The 21,195-nt window shown below is 45.7% G+C and overlaps 1 pseudogene; it reads left to right on the forward strand.

The window, feature by feature from the left end:
• The first annotated feature begins 20,307 nt into the window (after positions 1–20,307).
• On the forward strand, positions 20,308–20,908 carry LOC141096908 (uncharacterized; annotated as a pseudogene).
• The last annotated feature ends 287 nt before the right edge of the window (positions 20,909–21,195 follow it).

A 21,195-nucleotide genomic window follows, 5' to 3' on the forward strand; every position in this document is an offset into this window, starting at 1 on the left:
GACCCACTGGTAATGTTACCCGACAATTTTTCCGGAGATAAAAAATCGTTTAAGGTCTTTAAGAAGGGGTGCAAGTTGTTATTTGAATTGCGTCCCTGGACCTCTGGTAATTAAAGGCAGAGGGTGGGGATCATAATGTCCTTGTTAAGGGGGACTCGGCAAGCATGGGCTTTCTCTCTCTCTTCCTCTGCTCCTGAATGTATGTCGGTGAACTTGTTCTTTGAGGCTCTGGGGCACATCTATGATGAGCCTGATATAGTGCGTCTGGCAGAGGATATGGTGATGAGTGTAACACAAGGGAGGCACTCTGCTAAATGGATCTGCTCAGAGTTTAGATGTTGGGCAGCCGAAGTATCCTGGAACGACACCACCCTGATGAGATTGTTCCGCAGGGGCCTGTCTGACCATCTGCAGGATGCTCTGGCATTACATCCTCCTCCTGATACCCTTGAGGATGCCATGATGCAGGCTGTCTGTATGGACCCGAGACTCCATGCTAGGGGAATGATGCAATAAAAGACTCCCTTGTACTCCAAATTGTGTTACACTGCACCTGTATCAGAGCCCATGGAGATTGAGGCTGTCTCGGTAAATGAAAGAAAGAGAAGACACCATTAAGACAACCATTTGTTCTTTTACTGTGGAGCCTCTGGACATTGGAAAAAGGACTGTCTTTCCTGCCCTTCTTCTGTGAAATCGTCGGGAAAACGACTGAGTCTGGGCAACAATCGAGGAGGTTGCCCAGACTCCTAAGTACATTTTTCTCGCTTGCTAAAATGGTGATCCAGGTTGAATTGGAACTTGCTGGGGGTCCTGTTATGACCACCGCCTTTTTTTGACTGTGGTTCCTCCATTAATCTTATTTATGCCCAAGTTGTGACTCTTAATAAGATAGGGACAGTCAGGTTGAAAGACCCTGTTAAAATTGTGGCTGTGGATTCATCTCCTCTTACCCGGGATGGAATTTGTTTTATGTCTGAAGTTTTATCCCTGAAAGTAGGTTCTACTAACGTGGAAAAATTAAGCTGTTTTGTTCTGAATAATCTGCCTACAGGACTGGTATTGGAGATGTCCTGGCTGCAACGCCACAATCCTCTCATTGATTGGGTGAAGAAGGAGATCACCTGATGGGAATGTAATGATAATGGTCTGTGTTGTAACCCGGTTCCTTTTGTCAATCCGATAAAATCTGTATCTGTGTCGTCTGTCGGTCTGGAGGGTATTCCGGAGTACCTGAGAGACTTTAAGAGTATGTGCACACATTGCAGATTCTACTGCGGATCTGCAGCGGACTTGACTTTGCGGGTCCGCAGCAAAATCTCCTGCATTGTACAGTACCATTGTAATCAAAGAGAAGTGAAAAATGCTGTGCACATGCTGGGGAAAAATCCACTCGGAAACGCTGCAGGTTCATTTCCGCAGCATGTCAATTCTTTGTGCGGATCTGCAGCGTTTCTGCATCCATTGAGTTGCATTGATCTGCAGCAAAACTGCAGGTCTCAAGAAGATCTGTGGCTTTGCTGTGGATGAAACTCTGCAGATCGGGAGGGGGGAAGAGTGTCGGCAGAGTGTGGGTGGTGACTCTGTGCGTGTATGGTGTGTGGGTGGTGACTGTGTGCATGTATGGTGTGTGGGCTATGTGTGTGTGTGGGGGTCTGTGGGGGACATCGGGCTGTCCGGGGGTCTGTGCAGGGGGTTACTTGGCCTTTGCGGGGGTCATGGGGCTGTCAAGGGGTCTGGCGGGGCCTGTGCGGGGGGGTTACTGGGCCTGTGCAGGGGTCATCGGGCTGTTGGGGAGTCTGGCGGGCCCTTGTGAGGGGTTACCAGGCCTGTTTGGGGGTCATCGAGCTGACGGGGGGTCTGACGGGGCCTGTGCAGGAGGTTACTGGGCCTCTGCAGGGGTCATCGGGCTGTCGGGGGCTCTGGTGGGGTCTTGCAGGGGGTCTGCGGGGCTGTGTGTGTGTATGTGTACGCAGGCATTGTCTGATGGGACTATAAGTCCCATCGGGCTATGCCTGCTACCTTGACAGTGAGTGACACATTAGCCAATTAGCCGGACTTGTATCCACCAGGCCAGGGCGGCTCCGTGTGATGGTATGGTTCCTGCTATCCGGAGGACGATAAGGGGTGAGCTGAAACATTTTTTTCATATTAGCCAATGATGAGAGAGTAGTAGTCCCATCATCCAGCAAATTTGTTGAATGTAAAACAAAAAAAAAACTGAAAAAAACATACAGAAAATACAACATATAGAACATATAACATACAGAACATACAACATATAAGAAGAAGAAGAAATTTTTGAACCACTCTCCATAATCTTTGAAAATTCTTGGAGAACAGGAGAAGTCCCAGAAGACTGGAGAAGAGAAAATGTTGTTCCTATCTTGAAAAATGGGAAGAAGGTGGACCCAGGCAACTACAGGCCGGTGAGTCTGACTTCTATACCAGGAAAGATCTTTGAACAAATTACTAAACAACATGTATGTAAGTACCTGGATAAGAATGAAGCGATTAAACAGAGACAGCATGGGTTTGTAACTACTAAGTCATATCAAGCTAACTTAATTTCCTTCTCTGACAGAATCACTGACTGGGTGGATCAGGGAAATGCTGTAGATATAAGTATATCTTGACTTCAGCAAAGCATTTGACAAAGTATCTCACACCATCCTTATTGAAAATATGACTAAGTATGGAATGGACAAGGCAACTGTTAGGTGGATTCATAACTGGCTTAGTGATCGGACCCAAAGAGTGGTCGTAAATGGTTGCACATCCAGTTGGAAGAATGTCTCAAGTGGGGTATCACAGGGCTCTGTCCTGGGCCCTGTATTGTTCAATATCTTTATCAATGATTTAGATGAAGGAATTGAGGGTAAACTGATTAAATTTGCTAATGACACAAAGCTAGGAGGGATAGCTAATACTAGAGAAGAGAGAGAGGATTCAAAAAGATATAAATAAACTGGAGCAGTGGGCAGCAACTAACAGAATAGTTTTTAACAGGGAAAAATGCAAAGTACTACATCTGGGCAATAAAAATAAAAAAGCATATACAGAATGGGAGGAATAGGGCTAAGCAACAGCACATGTGAAAAAGACTTGGGTATACTAATATATCACAGACTGAATACAGTCTATAGTGTGATGCAGCAGCAAAAAAGGCAAATGCAATTCTCGGATGTATTAACAGAAGCATACAGTCTAGATCACATGAAGTCATTATTGCCCTCTACTCCTCTTTGGTCAGACCTCATCTGGAATACTGTGTCCAGTTTTGGGCACCACATTTTATAAGCGATATCCACAAACTGGAGAAAGTTCAGAAAACAGCAACCAGAATGGTGACCGGTCTGCAAACCATGTCTTATGAGGAAAGGTTGCAGGATTTGGGAATGTTTAGCTTGCAAAAGAGAAGACTGATGGGAGACTTAATAGCTGTCTACAAATATCTCAAGGACTGTCACATTGTAGAAGGATCATCTTTATTCTCATTTGCACAAGGAAAGACTAGAAGCAAAGGGATGAAACTGAATGGGAGGAGACACAGATTAGATATTAGAAAAAACTTTTTGACAGAGTGATCAATGAGTGGAACAGGCTGCCATGAGAGGTGGTGAGCTCTCCTTCAATAGAAGTCTTCAAACAGAGGCTTGACAGACATCTGTCTGAGATGATTTAGTGAATCCTGCTTTGAGCAGGGGGCTGGACCAGATGGCCCAGGAGGTCCCTTCCAACTCTACGATTCTATGATTCTATGATTCTATAACATACAGAACATATAACATACAGAACATACAACATATAACATACAGAACATACAATACAGAGCATACAGAACATGCAACATATAACATATAGAACATGCAACATATAACAAACAGAACACACAACATATAAAATACAGAACATACAACATATAACATACAACACATAACATAGAGTACGTACTCACCGCATGCACCTTATTCCCCGAAGCCCTCGATCACCTGTAATAAAAATAAAATTATAAAGCAACCTATACTCACCTTTCCGCCGTAGTCCAATCAATAACGAATGTCCCACGACGATCTCCCGTGGAAAGCTGCCACATCAGCTGATGCCACCACTCTCCGGGTGTTCTAGCACTGAAATGACAGGCGCAGGTAATCCTCCGCTGTGTATCCCTCTTCCAGGAAATAGTCCCGTAACCCTAACACTAACCCCTACACAGCAGTGCTGTAAAGTGAGACTCTGAAATCAGGTAACCTCAGTGATGGACTGCAGGAGGCATTGTATCCTGTCAGTTCATCACTGGGTGGCCCTATAGAGCAGTCACATCTGATGTTGTCACTGTTCTATAGGGGAGATTGTCGTGGGACCCCCGTTATAAATTGGACTGCGTCGGACAGGGAGTATATGGTGGGTTTATTATTTTTCTTTATTTTCAGGGAGACCGAGGGCGTCTCTTGGATCTGGGAGTTAAATAAAAAGATGAAAACCGTTTATTCTTATGTGTGCTGTTTTTTCAAACCCTTTCAAAAGATTAATAATGGATAGGCGTCTTATTGACACCTCTTCATTATTAACTGGGCTTAATGTCACCTTAACAATAGCAAGGTGACATTAACCCTGCTAGGCGTCCGGTTTCTGCGTCTGCTCTGCAGGAATCCAGAGCCTCACATTCTGCGGTCTCCTGCTGTCTATCTACTGCAGAGGAGATTACTTTGCAGCAGACCGCTCCAGAGACTAAGTCCCTCTGTGCTCCTACTGGGCATGCTCACGAGACGATCTCCCATTGGAGATCGGGAGTCATATGCTCAGGTCCTGTTTCTGATCTCATTGGTCCATCTCGGAGATCTGGAAGGTCCCGCACAGCTATAAAAAGCGTGCATGACCGTTCGGCCATGTGCTAGTATAGGCTATACTTGCTAGATGTGTGAATGGTGACGGATGTATGATTCTGGTGACTGACTCATTTGAAACCCCTTCCCTCTGATATTACGCATGTGGATAGGCAATTAGTTCAGCAGTCAGCGTCAGTCAGTGGCAAGCCTTAGGCCACTGTGCACACCACACCTCTACGCTAGCGTCCGACATTGCGTTTGCTTTCTAGCTTTGTCGTCGAGCGGCAGTGTTCTACACCACGCTGCAGTTGCAGCCCTTCTTGGCGCTCGCAGTAGCAATGCCGCACACAAGGTAGGTCCAGACAGACGCAGCTCCTCTGTCTTAGGTCCTGCTCCTGTGACCAGATACCGTGTGTGCATTCACCTGAGGCCTGTGACACTAACAAGCCCAGCGTTTTTGTATGTTTATGTTGCGGCGCCTCTGTGTGTGAAGAGAGCCTGCTCTGCGCACTTTGGGTGAAGTTGAACCCGTGCGCTTTATACCGCCATATTGCTCGGCTGTCATTACCTAGCAGCGATGTAACACCTACTGCACGGTGGACCCCGAGCGGCGAATGCACTTTATTATTTATTTTTATTTAGTGCGTTCCGCCGTTCCTAACATTATACTAGCGCCAGGGTCTGGCTAGTAATGGCAGATCAGCAGCAACTCCTACAGTGCATTTGCCAGCTAGAGGGCCGGTTGGCTACTCTTGAGAGCGTTATCTCAGCGGCAAAGTCTTCGGAGGCTGCTGTACAGATGATCGCAGAGGCGGTTTCACGTATATCCTCGTCCTTCCCTGCGCCAACAGTTTCCCGCCTCCCGTTGCCCGATAAATTTTCTGGCGATGGTGCCTCCTGCAGGGGTTTCGTGAGCCAGTGCTCTATCCAGCTGGAGTTACTGGCTGCATGATTCCCTACAGAACGGGCTAAGGTGGGGTTTATTGCTTCCATTCTGTCGGGCAGGGCGTTGGAGTGGGCCACGCCACTATGGGAGCGTGGTGACCCTGAGGTTCGGACCACTGCTCAGTTCTTAACATCTATCAAGCAGATCTACCTGGGACCACGGGTCACACACGATACCTCTCTCCAGCTCCTTGCATTAACTCAGGGATCCCTCTCGGTTATCCAGAATGCCGTTCATTTTTGGACGCTGGCTTCTGAGCTGGAGAGATCTGGAAAAGCCCTTATCCCTGTGTTTTGGAGAAGTTTAGCTGAGCATGTTAAGGATGCTCTATCTACCAGAGAGGTTCCTGTATGTCTGGAGGAGCTGATTGCCATTGCCACCCGCATTGATCTCCGTTTCTCGAAGCATGGGCTGGGGCGTGCTCAATCCAGACGGTAGGTTACTCCGGCTCCCAACCTCTTTGAACCTCTGGAATCACCCGAGCCAGAGTGTTCACTCCCAGAGCCCATGGAGGTGTCTCGCGCCAGTCTTGAGGAGCATCTGGCAATAAGCTCCACTTGTGGTTACCACTGTCAGCACTCTGTTCCCCAGGATAACGGGGCCCCGCAATGGCTAAACTCTGTGCCACCGGGCAAGACCTTTGTTCTGGAGCGCCCTCATTCACCAGGGCCATGGGGTACTCGGTACCGGGCCGGCTGATCTTCTCAATGGGGGGTTGTCATGGCAGCGGTGACCCGGTCCGTGGCCCTGGGGCTCCATTGCAAAGGGGTTGTTTCAGTGTGCTTATGGTGGTGAAAGTTTGTAAGTGATTCGTGACGCCACCTGTGGTGTTCGGCAATAGAGATGTTAGCCAACGCTGCAGACAGATCCTCTGGGACAGATGGTGTGGTGCAGCAGTGATGTTATAGCCCTTCACAGGCAGGGCTGTAGACCCAGGGCAGTGTAGGTGAAGTGACACGTAGATGATGTAGTGTCAGGCGCAAGGAATGTAGCAGTGCTGGGCAGATTGGAGCCGGAATAAGCGGTGGACACCAGGGCATGTAGTTCAAAAGCTTTACTCACAGTCTATTGCAGGTACAGATGCCTGCATCCGTGCCGTGTCCTCCGGGTCAGGAGCTCAGTCAACTTCCAGACAAGATGAAGTACTCCCTTCCAGCACTCCGCCAACATATGTGCCTTTTCTGAACGTCTCCTCTTATAGCGCCTTTGAGTGAAGTACTCTCAGTACTGAGTTACACTGGAGTGCCTCCTGTCCGATGTTCCTATGAACTCTACTTGTACGGCAGACAGCTGTAGCCTGCTTCAGGGACTCCTTGCTACTAAGTCCCGGCTCACTAATATGTTGCTGTTGTGCCCCCTAGTCTTGTGTGGGAATAAAGTGGTCACTACTTCTATTCCTCCTGTGTCTGCTGCAGGACCATTAGTATCCGTACAACCTTGGGGACCGGGCCCGGCCTTGCGCTTAGAACTTGAAAAGGGTTCTCCTCCAACCCTGGTCCTTGTTCTCTTATTCTCCTCACGTTCTGTGCTAATCCTTCTTCCCAATGGAGAATCAAGCTTCCTTTCTCTGTCTCCTTCCTGTGCCAGCAGACCCAGATCACTGTTGCCTGCTGCAGCACTTCCCTCTTCCATCCCTCTCCCGGGAATCTTCTCTGTCTCACACTCCGTCCATCTACATCCTTACTCTCTGACTGAGTGAATGACTGACTCACTAACTCAACTCTTCCCGCTCTTTTATGTCAACTAAACTCCACCCACCTCACAGCACATTTCGTGTTCCAAGCAGGGAGCCACCAAGGGGTGCTATGCTATGCTCCAAGCAGGGAGCCGCCGAAGGTGCTTTGCTACACTACTTTGTGATGTGGAGTGAAAGTGTTGGAGCGTGGTCAGGAGTCTCCACCTTACCTGGATAGTGGGGTACCACACCTCAGGAGGAGGTGCAGTAACTCTGTGGCGACTGAACCCTCAGGGGAGCCACAGTTCCCCCTCACCTTTGGCCGAAGGTTCTCGCATGGGCACACGCATCCAGGGCGGGTGGTCACTGTGGCTACATGCAGACCACAAAACTCCTGGCAGGGTCTAATTGGTGGCCGCACAGGGCTCGGGACATTTAAAAATATAATCAGGCATGCGCCTCATGTGCTCGGGTTAGCCTCCTTAAATAGAGAGTGGAGACGTCCGCCGACATACCGCGGCGTTCCACTTCAACTTATGCTCTGGGCGGTTTTGCCACGCCCGTTGTCTCCCACGTGTCCTTTTGATGGGCACAAGGTGGTGGATTGGAAGGCTCAGAGGGGAGGGGACCCTAGGGGGGGTAATGTTAGACTTCGGGTTTCTGCGTCTGCTCTGCAGGAATCCAGAGCCTCACATTCTGAGGTCTCCTGCTGTCTATCTACTGCAGAGGAGATTACTTTGCAGCAGACCGCTCCAGAGACTATGTCCCTCTGTGCTCCTACTGGGCATGCTCACGAGACGATCTCCCATAGGAGATCGGGAGTCATATGCTCAGGTCCTGTTTCTGATCTCATTGGTCCATCTCGGAGATCTGGAAGGTCCCGCACGGCTATAAAAAGCGAGCATGACCGTTCGGCCATGCGCTAGTATAGGCTATACTTGCTAGATTTGTGAATGGTGATGGATGTATGATTCTGGTGACTGACTTATTTGAAACCCCTTCCCTCTGATATTACGCATGTGGACAGGGAATTAGTTCAGCAGTCAGCGCCAGTCAGGGGCAAGCCTTAGGCCACTGTGCACACCGTACCTCTACACTAGCGTCCGACATTGCGCTTGCGTTCTAGCTTTGTCGTCGAGCGGCAGTGTTCTACACCGCGCTGCAGTTGCAGCCCTTCTTGGCGCTCGCAGTAGCGACGTCGCACACACGGTAGGTCTAGACGGACGCAGCTCCTCTGTCTTAGGTCCTGCTCCTGTGACCAGATACTGTGTGTGCATTCACCTGAGGCCTGTGACATTAACAGGCTCAGCGTTTTTGTATGTTTATGTTGCGGCGCCTCTGTGTGTGAACAGAGCCCGCTCTGCGCACTTCGGGTGAAGTTGAACCCGTTCACATTATACAGCCATATTACTCGGCTGTCATTACCTAGCAGCGGTGTAGCACCTACTGCACGGTGGACCCCGAGCGGCGAACGCACTTTATTATTTATTTTTATTTAGTGCGTTCTGCCGTTCCTAACAAACCCCTTATTACCCCATATCCCACCACCACATGGGAATGGGAAGAGAGGGGCTAAGTGCCAGAATCTTAGAGATGCACCTTTTCTGGGGCTACTGTGGGCTGGAATTTGTAGTAAGGGGGGCCAATATCCATGGCCCCTTCCTAGGCTATGAATATTAGCCCGCCGCTGTCTGCGTAGCCTTTCTGGCTCTAAAATATAGGGGGACCCCACGTCATTTTTTGGGGGTTCCGCCTATTTTAGTAGCCAGTAAAGGCTAGGCAGACAGCTGCAGGCTCATATTCATAGCCTAGGAAGGGGCTATGGGTATTACCCCCTTCCCAGGCTACAAATATTGGCCCCGGGTCGTCGGCTTTCCCCCTCTGGCGCAGAAAATTGTGCAGGAGCCCACATAATTTTTTTTCTGTTTTTTTATATATGGCTATATATTGTGGTGTAGTGACCACTGTGTCTGCTAGGGGGTGCTGTGTGGGTGTCCCAGGACAGACGGATAGCTATGTCCAGGGTGGTAACAGGAGCAGGGTGCTAAAGGATCATTATGTATCCCCAGGTGGGTGGTCTTGGGATGAAGGCTTGATTATGTGCTGATCAGCAGAGCTGATCTCTCGTGCCAATGTATTAGGGAGAAGCCTTCAGGTGATTGGTGAGATGGGTGGGATCAATCACCTACAAACCCACCTAGTGGCGGGTGTATAGAACGCCATAGTAAAGTATATGTGTGTGAATTATTGAAGGACCTGTGATGAGGTCATAGCCATGTTATCCGGTGGGCGTGGCTACAGACCATATAAGGTGGCCAAGTTAGGTCACATGAGTGAATGCTGGGACCCGGTTGGTCCGTATGGAAGGTCTCGTCTGGGCTGATGTGGCTGCCTTCCTGGCAGCACGTGGAGAGGCTGTGTATAATGGCTGCATATGTCTGAGAGTTCCCAGGGAGAGGGAATGAATGTCTGCCCGAAGAAGCAGCTATGAGAAGGTAACCCGAACAGGGGGATTTAACTGTGAGGCTAGAGAGCCTGATTGCTGGACATTGCACAACCTGTGTGACCACAGGATAAACAGAGTAAAGCTCTGTCATGGAAGCTATGCTGTTTATATGAACTTTCTGTTGCTGTTGCTTTGGTTTATGCTGCATAATAAACCGAATGGACAGAGTTATGTTAAGAAACCTATGCCGGACGTGATTTATTGGCTGCATAGGGAGTATCCCCTATCTGAATAACAAGCGCTACCTTACAATATCTTTAGATATATATATATAAGTGTGACGACCAAGGGCGGCAACGTCCGAGAGTGGACCCTCTGGATCGCGGAACTGGAGCTCCCGAGGGCGAGCGCGCCAGGTGGAGCCGACCCCTATACAGGGACCGTTAGGGGCAGGCCCTCGGAAGACAGATACCAGGACAGCTAGATCCAAGAGGGGCGGCTCAACGGACCAGAAAGCAACTGGCAGAACCAGAGCACAAGATGAACCGGAGATACAAGATGTGTCAGGAGCACAGGGCAGAGTACAGGACTGAGGACAGAGTACAGGACAGAGAATGGAGTACAGGACGGAGAACGGAGTACAGGACGGAGTACAGGATAGAGTACGGAGTACAGGACGGAGTATAGGACGGAGTACGGAGTACAGGACTGAGTGATGAGTACAGGTCGGAGTATGGAGTACAGGACTGCGGGAGGAGTACAGGACAGAGTACGAAGTGCAGGACTGAGCACGGAGTACAGGAAGGAGAACTGAGTACAGGATGGAGTACGGAATACAGAACTGAGTGATGAGTACGGGGAACATAAGGAAGTTGTAGAGAAGCCCCCTGCAGCTTGGCCAGAATACCTCAAGGAACAGCACACGATAATCAGGCTTCTCCACCATCTTGGAGATGCCTGATATACCATATGTAGCTGGCTGATTGGGCGGCCAGGGCCACTGGGCGGGCGCTGCAGGGTTAAGAAACCTGCAGAGCGCGCGCCCGCGGCCTAGGGAGCCTGCGCAGGACAGCCACACGCCAGGAGGATGGGAGCAAGGAGGAGGAGGCGGGCACCGCGTGGCGAGACATGGGCTGGTGAGTAGAGGCGACGTGACAATATGTATATGTCTATAGATATATCTATGGAAATATCTACAGATATATCTATAGATAATGTATATCTATTGAAATATCTATAGATATAGCTATGGAAATATCTATAGATAAATTTATGGAAATATCTATAGATATATCTATGGATATACAGTATCTATAGATAGATAGATATAGGGATCTATTTATCTATCTATTATCATCTGTCTATCTGTCTATATGTGTGTGTAATGTAGTGTGGGTTGGACAAATGTAAAAGACGAGGTTGGACAGAAATGACATCACAAATCTTTTTTTTTTTTTGTTAAATAACATATCTTTATTTAGCTTACAAAAAGGCATACAAATCCGCAGGTAAAACCGCACTGAAAAACAGCATCAAATCCGCAGCAAAAGCGCATCAAAACCTTGACAAAAACGCATCAAAAACACACCTGCATTTTCTGCTAAGAGCTGCTGTTTTTGTGTGGAAAAATCCAAGGGAGAATCCGCACTGTGTGCACATACCCTAAGGGTGTGTGCACACGCTACGGATTCTGCTGCGGAATTTTCCGCACGGATTTGTCTAAATCCGCAGGTCAATCCGCAGGTTAGTTGCAGATTTTCTGGGGATTTGCCTGCGGTTTTCCCCTGTGGTTTGACACCTGTCATGCACAAAGAAGTGACATGTTGTGGATTTAAAACCGCAGCAAATCTTCGTGGAAAATTCCACACCATGGGCACTGTGGTTTTCAGTTTACATTGCTTTTAATGGTACTGTACACCGCAGCAGAAACTGCTGCGGATCCGCAGGACCAAATCCACAGCGGATTCGCAGCAGAACCCACAGTGGGTGCACACACCCTAAGACGTGTTTTCCGAAAGCGAGGCTGAGAGGCTCCCATAGACTATATGATTGTGCGATTGATTTAGTACCTGGAGCCAAATTACCCAAGGCTCGTTTGTTTAATTTGTCCAGGCCTGAGCATCAAGCTATAAAAGAGTACATCAAAGAGAGCCTTTGCAAGGTCAATATTCGGCCATCGGTCTCACCCATGGCAGCAGGGTTTTTCTTTGTAAAGAAAAAAGATGGTGGGTTGCGACCGTGCCTCGACTTTCGGGAACTGAACAAAATTACCATTAAGAACACGTACCCTCTCCCGTTGATTCCTGATTTTTGCAACCAACTCACGAGGGCCAAATGGTTTTCTAAGCTCGATCTGCGAGGGGCTTATAACCTTATAAGGATCCGGGAGGGGGACGAATGGAAAACAACGTTTCTGACAACTGAGGGGCTGTTTGAAAACCTGGTTATGCCCTTCGGCCTCACTAACGCCCCTGCTGTTTTTCAGAACTTCATTAATGTTTTTTTTTTACTTGATTGGGCATTATGTAGTCATTTACCTGGATGACATCTTGATATACTCTGAGGACAGTCAGTCACATTTACACCATCTACATATGGTTCTTATGAGACTCTGGGAGAGCCATTTGTACGCTAAGCTGGAGAAGTGCTCATTTTTTATGCAAGAACTCTCTTTTCTGGGTGTAATTGTATCCGGGGTTCAGGTAAGGTTCAGGCCATTACAGATTGGGTGCAGCCTCATGATCTGAAGGGGTTGAAGCAATTTTTTGGCATCGCTAACTATTATAGGAAGTTCATTAAAGGGTTCTTGCAGGTGGTGATACCCTTGACGGACCTCACTCTTAAAGGGGCAGATGTAAAAAATTGGTCCGTGGCCACAAAAAATTCCTTCCTTACATTAAAGAAATACTTTACTTCAGCCACTGTGTTGGTACAACCTGATTTGTCATGACCTTTCATCATGGAGGTCGATGCAGTGTTGTCCCAGGGCCCCTCTACCCTGACTAACCTCAAACCCTGTGCCTTTTTCTCTAAAAAGTTCTCTTCAGCCGAGAGAAACTATGATTTCGGCAACAGGGAATTGTTAGCGGTTAAATTGGCCTTCGAAGAAAGGAGGCATTTTTGGAGGGGGCCGGTCATGCAATTACGGTCATCAATGATCATAAAAACCTGGCCTATATCGAGTCCACAAAGAGATTGGCCCCCCCCCGACAGGCTCGGTGGGCATTTTTTTTTCTCAATTTCTTTTTACCTTTACGTTCCGACCAGGGTCTAAAAATGAAAAGGCGGAAGCCTTATCCCAAAGTTTTGATTTTGTGTCCCCTCCAGAACCTCCTTCCTCCATTCTTCAATCGGGAGTGGTTGTAGCTGAAGTCTCCTCTGAGTTACAGAGAGATATTCAGGAAGCACAAGCTCCCAGGAATAAACCCCCAGGTAAATTGTTTGTACCTGAACATTTCCATCTCACACTCCTGCAAGAATTTCATGATTCTGTATTAAGTGGACACCCTGGTATTGCAGCTACCCGACAGGCAGTGGCTAGGGGTTTTTGGTGGCCCTCTATGGGTACTCATATCAAAAGGTTTGCTAATACTTGTGGGGTGTGCGATCGCTCTAAAAGCTCTCAGGTACTGCCGGCCAGGGAATTGGTGCCTTTGCCAATTCCAGATAAACTATGGACACACCTGTCCATGGACTTTATCACTAATCTCTCCCCCTTCCATGGGCAACTCAGTGGTATGGGTAGTGGTTGATAGATTTTCTAAGCAAAACCACTTTGTGCTGTTACCTGCGTTACCATCTGCTGAAACCTTGGCCCGCTTGTTTTTACAGCACATAGTTCGGTTGCATGGAGTGCCTGTGAGCGTGGTATCGGACAGGGGTGTGCAAATTATAGCCAGGTTTTGTAGAGCGTTTTGGAAGAATTTGTGGGTCACGTTATCATTCTCCTCTGCCTATTACCCGGAATCCAACGGACAGACTGAATGCACCAACCAGTCATTGGAGCAGATTATGAGATACCTTGCCTCCTCCAGACAGGAAGACTGGTGTGAGGTTTTACCCATGGCAGAATTTGCATTCAACTGTCGTATTAATCAGTCTACTGGAAAGTCTCCATTCAGTTCAGTTATGGGTTTATTCCGCAGTTTGGGGAATTTTCCCGTATGGATTCTTGTTGCCCTGGTGCCGAAGGGATGGTGCAACAGTTAAAAACCCTCTGGAGGGAGGTGCAGGGGAACATCTCCAAGCCCAGAAGAAGTACAAACATTTTGCAGACAGGAGGAGGAGGTCGGGTCCTGCGTTGACAGTGGTTGGAAAAGGTCTGGTTAGCCACCCGTAACATCAAACTTAAGTTACCCTCTATGAAGTTGGGCCCCCAATTTATTGGCCCATACAAGATTGCAGAGATGATCAACCCGTTGGCCTACAGGTTACAGTTGCCCTCCTCCTTCAAAATATCTAACATCTTCCACAGGTCTCTATTAAAACCTGTGGGGGCAGGTAGAGAAGATCTCTCATCCATGGTTCCACCAGTATTGGTAGAGGGTCAACTGGAGTACGAGGTAGGGCACATCATTGATTCACGGTGGGTGCACCGGAGACTTCAGTACCTTATTCATTGGAATGGATATTCCATTGAGGACCGGTCATGGGCTCCTGCCAGTTTGGTGCAGGCTGATCGACTTGTGCAGGCTTTTCATGCCAGATACCCTGAGAAGCCTGGGGGTCCAGTGGTCCCCATTAAGGGGGGGGTACTGTCATGGTATAGGACATGATTAATGTCCTGCTCTCTGAGGGTTAACTTTTGCTGACCTCCCTTTGGATCTGGGAGGGGTATTTATACTCACTCTAGACTGGGATTCCCTGTCAGCTATACTGTTGGTCTGACTGTGTGTCTGACCCCCTGGTGTGCTTGTATACTGCATTGCATGATTGCCTCCCATGTATGACTTGGTCTGTCCGCTGACTCTGTTCTCTGTCTCATGTTTTTGTACTATTGTCTTCTCCAGTTCTGACCTCCTGGCTTGGCTATTGTTACTCCGTTACAGTTTGTCCTTATTGTACCCTTCTGACAATCCCTTGTCTCACCCCATTGGTACCTCGTGATCTCCTGGTTCTGATCTTAGCTTGTTTTGGTTATTCTCCTGTGTATGTCATATCCTCTGCATCCTGGCATCTGGCTCCGCCCCTGACCACTTCCTACTTTGTCACATGGTTAAGGTCCTATTCGTTACCTGGTTAGTTACCCGGTGCTTTGCTCAACTCCCTTACTGCTCTATCTGCAGCAGTAATACCCAGGTGTCGTGACACGTCCACTCTACTGAGACCTGTTTGAGGGATTTTGGGGGTTCAAGTTGTTGAACATGGAGCATACAATAAGCTGTTGTTGCATAACTTACATTCTTGGTATACCTCCCTTAAGGCTATATGTATCAATCTTCAACTGTTGATTTTGCTGATTTGGGGGAAAATCAAATTCAAATCTTCATAGAAATTTACAATTTTTGTATGTTGCATGCAAATTTGTCAAATAATTATTGATCCACATTTGTCTCTCAGTTCACTTTCTGTCCTGAAAAAGAGTTAAATCCAGGGTGAAAACTTTCAACAAAAACTGACATTTTGGGGATTTTACATGCACAATGCTAGTCAATTTACACTAAAGATTTTTTCACAGTTTGTGCATATAATTGTATCCACTTTATCTGCCCCATGATGGCAAAATACACTTGGTTTAATCATATAAATGATTCCAGCAGAATATGAGCTGGAGCTTATAACAGAATTTAAAACATTGGCACAAGGCAAATGATGGCCATAATGAGTTTCATGACTTCCTGCTGATTAGACTTAACCAAATCATTCTGCTTACAAAGTGGGGATGTCAAAGCCAGAGTTTCACCAGATCAAAGGGAGACAATAGAAGCCACTTTAGAATTGTCTGAGGAAAGGTAATGTAAATAACCTATCTGCTAGGACAATGGGTGTTATATTATAATTGCCTTGTAATGTTTTCATTTCCTGTTCTGTCTAGATGTCACCATATCCCAAAATTCAAAGCGGAGGAAGTTCACCAACTACCATATTGGGACACCAAAGTGATGGGTGTCTCAATATGGAAACTGCTGCTGGTACCAACCTATTGCACGGTACCACCAGCAGAACACCGTCACACCACACACACACACACTCTATACGCCATACGCACCACGTACACACTCACACACTCACACACTTACTCTCTCACACTCACATTCACTCACACTCACACACTCACCTAGCTTCTTGCACGGTACCACCAGCGGAACACCGTCACACTGCGACTGCGCGAATTCCATGCAGGCGCAGTGAATCATTCGGATGATCCCGGCGGCAGATGCGCGACGTGTCTACAGGCAGAGGAAGCCGGTCACATTAAAGGGGTTTTCCCACAAGTGAAAGTTCATTTTAAAAATTGTCTGTGTCTGACCATCTATGGAGCGTTCCACATCCTTCTGGACAGGGGAGGAAGCAAAAGACAATACTGACATTACAGCAGGGAATCACAGAAGATTGTGAGGTAAAATATTTCACTGACGGTTTATAAACAATATTTTGCCTCACAAATTGTATCTTCTGTGATCTCCTGCTGTAATATCAGTATTGTCTTTTGCTTCCTCCCCTGCCCAGGAGCTGTGGTATGTTCTCTACACTGTCAGACACAGGGGTGAGAGAGATAGAGCACAGGGGGAAGAAAGCTCAAATGGGACAGAACATGAGGGGAGAACACAGCACAGAAAAGAGAGAGACAGCAGACAAGGGGGATAGCACATTGGGTAGACAGGTCAAAGAAGAGAGCACAGAAGGGAGCAGTCAGCACATGAGGAAAGAGAGAGTGGATAGGTGGGTGAGCACATGGGGGGAGAGATTCTCAGCGCTGCAAAGCATGCCGCCATCATGACATTACCGCCATCCCGATGCAATAGCATTGGGCCTCCATCTAGTTACTTTCAGATTAACATAATAAAAAGGGCACTAAACTATCATAGTAGTGGGAGAATTAAAGAAACATCATAACAAATGCCTTGAATCAAATTTTATACTGTGCCAAATGAAGTCCTGATGAGCATATACAGTATAAAACAATAATGTGCTTAATACAGTGCATTTTGTGAGAAAAACCCTGTGTTCCTCCAAATAAGATCATTAGTACGATAGGTACACAAGAAGATACAGTATGTGCCTGCCAAAGCATCAAAAATACGTCATGCTTTCTACTTGCAGTTTCTGAATATTTCCTTCATTGGAACATCAAGTGGTTGCTATTTTCCTGAGACAAATTATTTCACCCTGGAAATGTGTCAATTATATATAATTTACCTTTTTCTTCTATAGAAAGATGTGTGCTTGAATATATTTCCTACTCTGATCAAGCGCCTCATCAAAGTATTGCTCTATATTAATGACCAGTATAGGCTTCAGCCAGGCCTAATGGAGGACAAAAGGGGATCTCTGTATTGGAACTATTCAAATAATAGAAACTTTACATGTATAGCTTCATGGCTAAGAAGCTGCATTTTTCAATTTTGTGAGAAATTACTCTTTAAAGGGAACCTGTCAGCGAGATTGTGCACAGTAACTTACACACAGTGTCAGGTCGGCGCCGTTACACTGAATAAAATTATACCTTGGTTGATGAAATCTGTCTTTTTCTTAATTTTTATTTCCAGTTCTGTATTAATGATATGCTCGTGCCATAAGGCGGGGCTGGTGTATGTGGTGCTCTGATTAAATATTCATAATGTAGACTGCTGACAGGTCACTGCTCCCTCACTGACCTGCTCTCTAGTTTGCATAATAAAGACCATCAAATACTGAATAAAAAAAATGCTTCTGCAGGCAGGTGTACCGCGGCACCTGCGCTGCAGCATAATCGCATGGTTACTGTGCACTTTAATCCTTCTTGCAGATTTACTTGAGCAAGGAAAAAAAGTTATTTAGTAAATGGCATCTTATTCAGTATAACGGCGCTGACCTGACACTGTGTGTAGGTTACTACGCACAATCCAGCTGACAGATTCCCTTTAAGGATTCCACTCCAATAAGTTATGCTTATGTAAAAAATGGGTAAGAATCCCCATTAGACTCTTTTTACATTTTTGTTTGATAATTCATAAATATGTTATACACTTCATCTTGACACACAATGGGGGGATTCATCAAAGTTTTCTTCAGAACACTTTTAAAAGTCTCAATATGTTTTCACAACACAGAGTTGCAAAAAAAAATGTGACTTTTGGATTTTTCACAAGCGTTTGAAGCAAATCCGCCAAAATGGGTAAAGATTGGAAGGAGCTATAGTGGATAGGAGCATGGCTATGTTCAACCATTAAATTCAGCAAAAGTTCCAGAAAGTAGCATTTCTGGTAAATCATAAGGAGATGCATACCACAGAGCAGATGCATCAAATTTATTTAGTGTTTTTTGCCTCTTAAAGAAGCACTCACATCAAATTGATCATTTTGCCTTTCTACACAGTAAATTCTTCTGTTCTCCATTAGATCTATGAGATCATATGATTTAAAACTGACTACCTAAATTCTTCTAAGCTCTATGTAGAAACAGGAGATCAATTTTCCTTGTCTAGTCATACATCACTGCAAAAGTCCCTGGAAGGGGGGAATAGGGAATAGGGAGCAGCTGGGTCAGGACATAAAGCAGAGAAAACATAATAATTTACTGCATAGAAAGGCAAAATGAGCAATTGTAAGTACACAATGATTTATAATATTATGACTTAGATATAAAAAGAGGATAAAAAGTGATTCTTTAATGAATTTGAATTGTACTCAATAGAGCCATTTACTCTGACTGGCGTGCGCAATGGCAATCTTAATGAATGGACTCCAAAGGACAATGTTCTTCTATTGGAGAAAACTGACCGGTCTGATCACATTTCTATCAAATGTATAGTTGACAAAAGGAGGGTTTTTCTCATCACTATTTTTATTGAACTTTTATAAGGTAAGGGAGTATAATACTGTTGGAATATGTTTGGTACAACAACTTTATTTCTGTCTATGAGTGTTTAGTTGCTAGATTTGTATGCTGTTTATAAAGTTAGTACCAAAAAAACCTCCCAGAGGCTCACACAGGGAGAGTATGTGACTGTATTTCCTATTTTTTCCTGTGTCTGTGTATGGAAGATGAAGCAGCCTGCTGTAGATGCTGCACATATGGAGACACACAAATGATTTATTTCTGATCTATAAAGTTTATTATATATTGTTCCTGATTGTTCCTCAATAAAGAAGCTGGAGTCCTGGTGGGCTATAGTGAAACTCAAAAGGGATACAGAATTCTGCACCCAGAGACCAACAAAGTAACAATCAGCAGAGATGTAGTGATTGATGAAAACTCTGTATCGCTCAAATTCCATGAACATACAGCAATTATTCAACCTAAGAAGCAAGAACAAGAATCTTAGTCTCCAAACCCAGATGCCAAAAAGGAAAACAGTGAAGTGTTGATAGGCTCTGAAGCCACCAAGGAAGACACAGAAGAACCAAGTCAACCTCCAGTCAGGAGATTAGAAAGGCCAAACAAAGGTATCCTAGCTAGATGTCTTTCTTATGTGGTCAGAACACTTCCTGAACCAGAGCCACAGTAATAGCAAGAGGTGCAAAAACTGCTTGTCCACGAGAAGCAGAAGTGGGTAAATGCTGCTAATGAAGAGATGGAGTCCCTTCACCAACTCCAGACATGGGAGCTTACTGAGCTTCCACAAGAAAAAACAGCTATCCGATATAATTGGGTCTTCAAAAACAAATATGACTCAAATGGTAAAGTTCACCGGTTTAAGGCAAGATTGGTAACAAAAGGGTACTCACAAAAGTATGGTGAAGATTATGATGCTACATTTTCTCCATTCAGAACTGTAATGTCTGTAGCTGCAGTTCAACAGATGACAGTGAGACATTTTTTACATCAAAACAGCTTTCCTACATGGCGATATTGAAGAAGAGTTGTACATGAGCCAACCCGAGGGATATATTTAAAAAGGTGAAAAGCACCTTGTTTGTAAAATGCAAAAATCTCTCCATGGACTTAAGCAGTCGGCAAAATCTTGGAAATTAAAAACAAAGTTTTGATGGATGAAGGATTTAAAAGCTCTCAAACTGATCCATGTTTGTATATGAAAATTGTAGGGAAGGAGTAGATGTATGTTCTCCTATATGTAGACGAAGTAATCATGTTTCAACAAGATAAAAATGAAATTGCAAAGCTAAGTGAAATTCTGAACCAGCACTTTGAGACTAAGGACCTTGGAAAGGTGACATATTATTTGGGAATCCAAATCCAGAGAGAGGAAGATGGGAGTTTTCTTCTCAACCAAAGTTCTAAAATTTCCGAGATACTAAACCAGTTTGGAATGTCAGAAGCCAAAGGTGCGTCAACACCAATGGATCTGTCCTACTTAAAGTTGGAAGGAGAAGAAGATCTGCTACCAAGCAATGAGAGTTACAGACAAGCAGTGGGGGTGCTTTTGTACATAGTAACCACAACTTGTCCGGATATCACAGCCACAGTTGGAATTCTCTGCCAACGTGTAAGCAAGCCACGCCAAAGAGACTGGAATGCAATTAAAAGAATTCTTCAATATCTTAAAGAAACTCAAAGGCTAAATTTTAAGATATCTGCATCAGGAGATCTCACTTTTAGAGGTTATGTGGATGCAGACTGGGATGGAGATTAAAGTGTTCGGAAATCAACAAGTAGTTACTTGTTCAAGTCAATAGAAAATTCAATTTATTGATCCAGCAGAAAGCAAGTGTCATTTGCATTTTCTTCTACAGAAGCAGAATATAGGTCTGCTGCTTATGCAAGTCAAGAAGTAATTTGGTTGAAACAACTTTTGGAAGATTTCGGCAAGCCATTAGCTCAATCAACAGTTATCTATGAGGACAACCAAGGATGCATTAAACTTGACAGCAGTGAGAAAATTAGTGCAAGGACTTAGCAAATTGATGTAAAACATCACGTGACTTAGTGGAACGTGGTGTACTCGAGTTTGTTTATTGCGAGTATGACAAGATGATAGCTGATGGTACAACAAAGTCATTATCAAGAGCTAAGTTTGTGGACTTCAGAACCGCACTGGGACTAACAGGATAAGTAGTTGTGGAGTGGAGGTGTTGGAATATGTTTGGTGCAACAACTTCATTCCTGTCTATGAGTGTTTAGTTGCTAGATTTGTATGCTGTTTATAAAGTTAGAACAAAAAAAGTCCCATAGGCTCACACAGGGATAGCATGTGATG

Source organism: Dendrobates tinctorius, unplaced genomic scaffold (assembly GCF_039654945.1).
Source record: "Dendrobates tinctorius isolate UK_male_01 unplaced genomic scaffold, ASM3965494v1 ptg000081l, whole genome shotgun sequence".
Taxonomy (NCBI): Eukaryota; Metazoa; Chordata; class Amphibia; order Anura; family Dendrobatidae; genus Dendrobates; species Dendrobates tinctorius.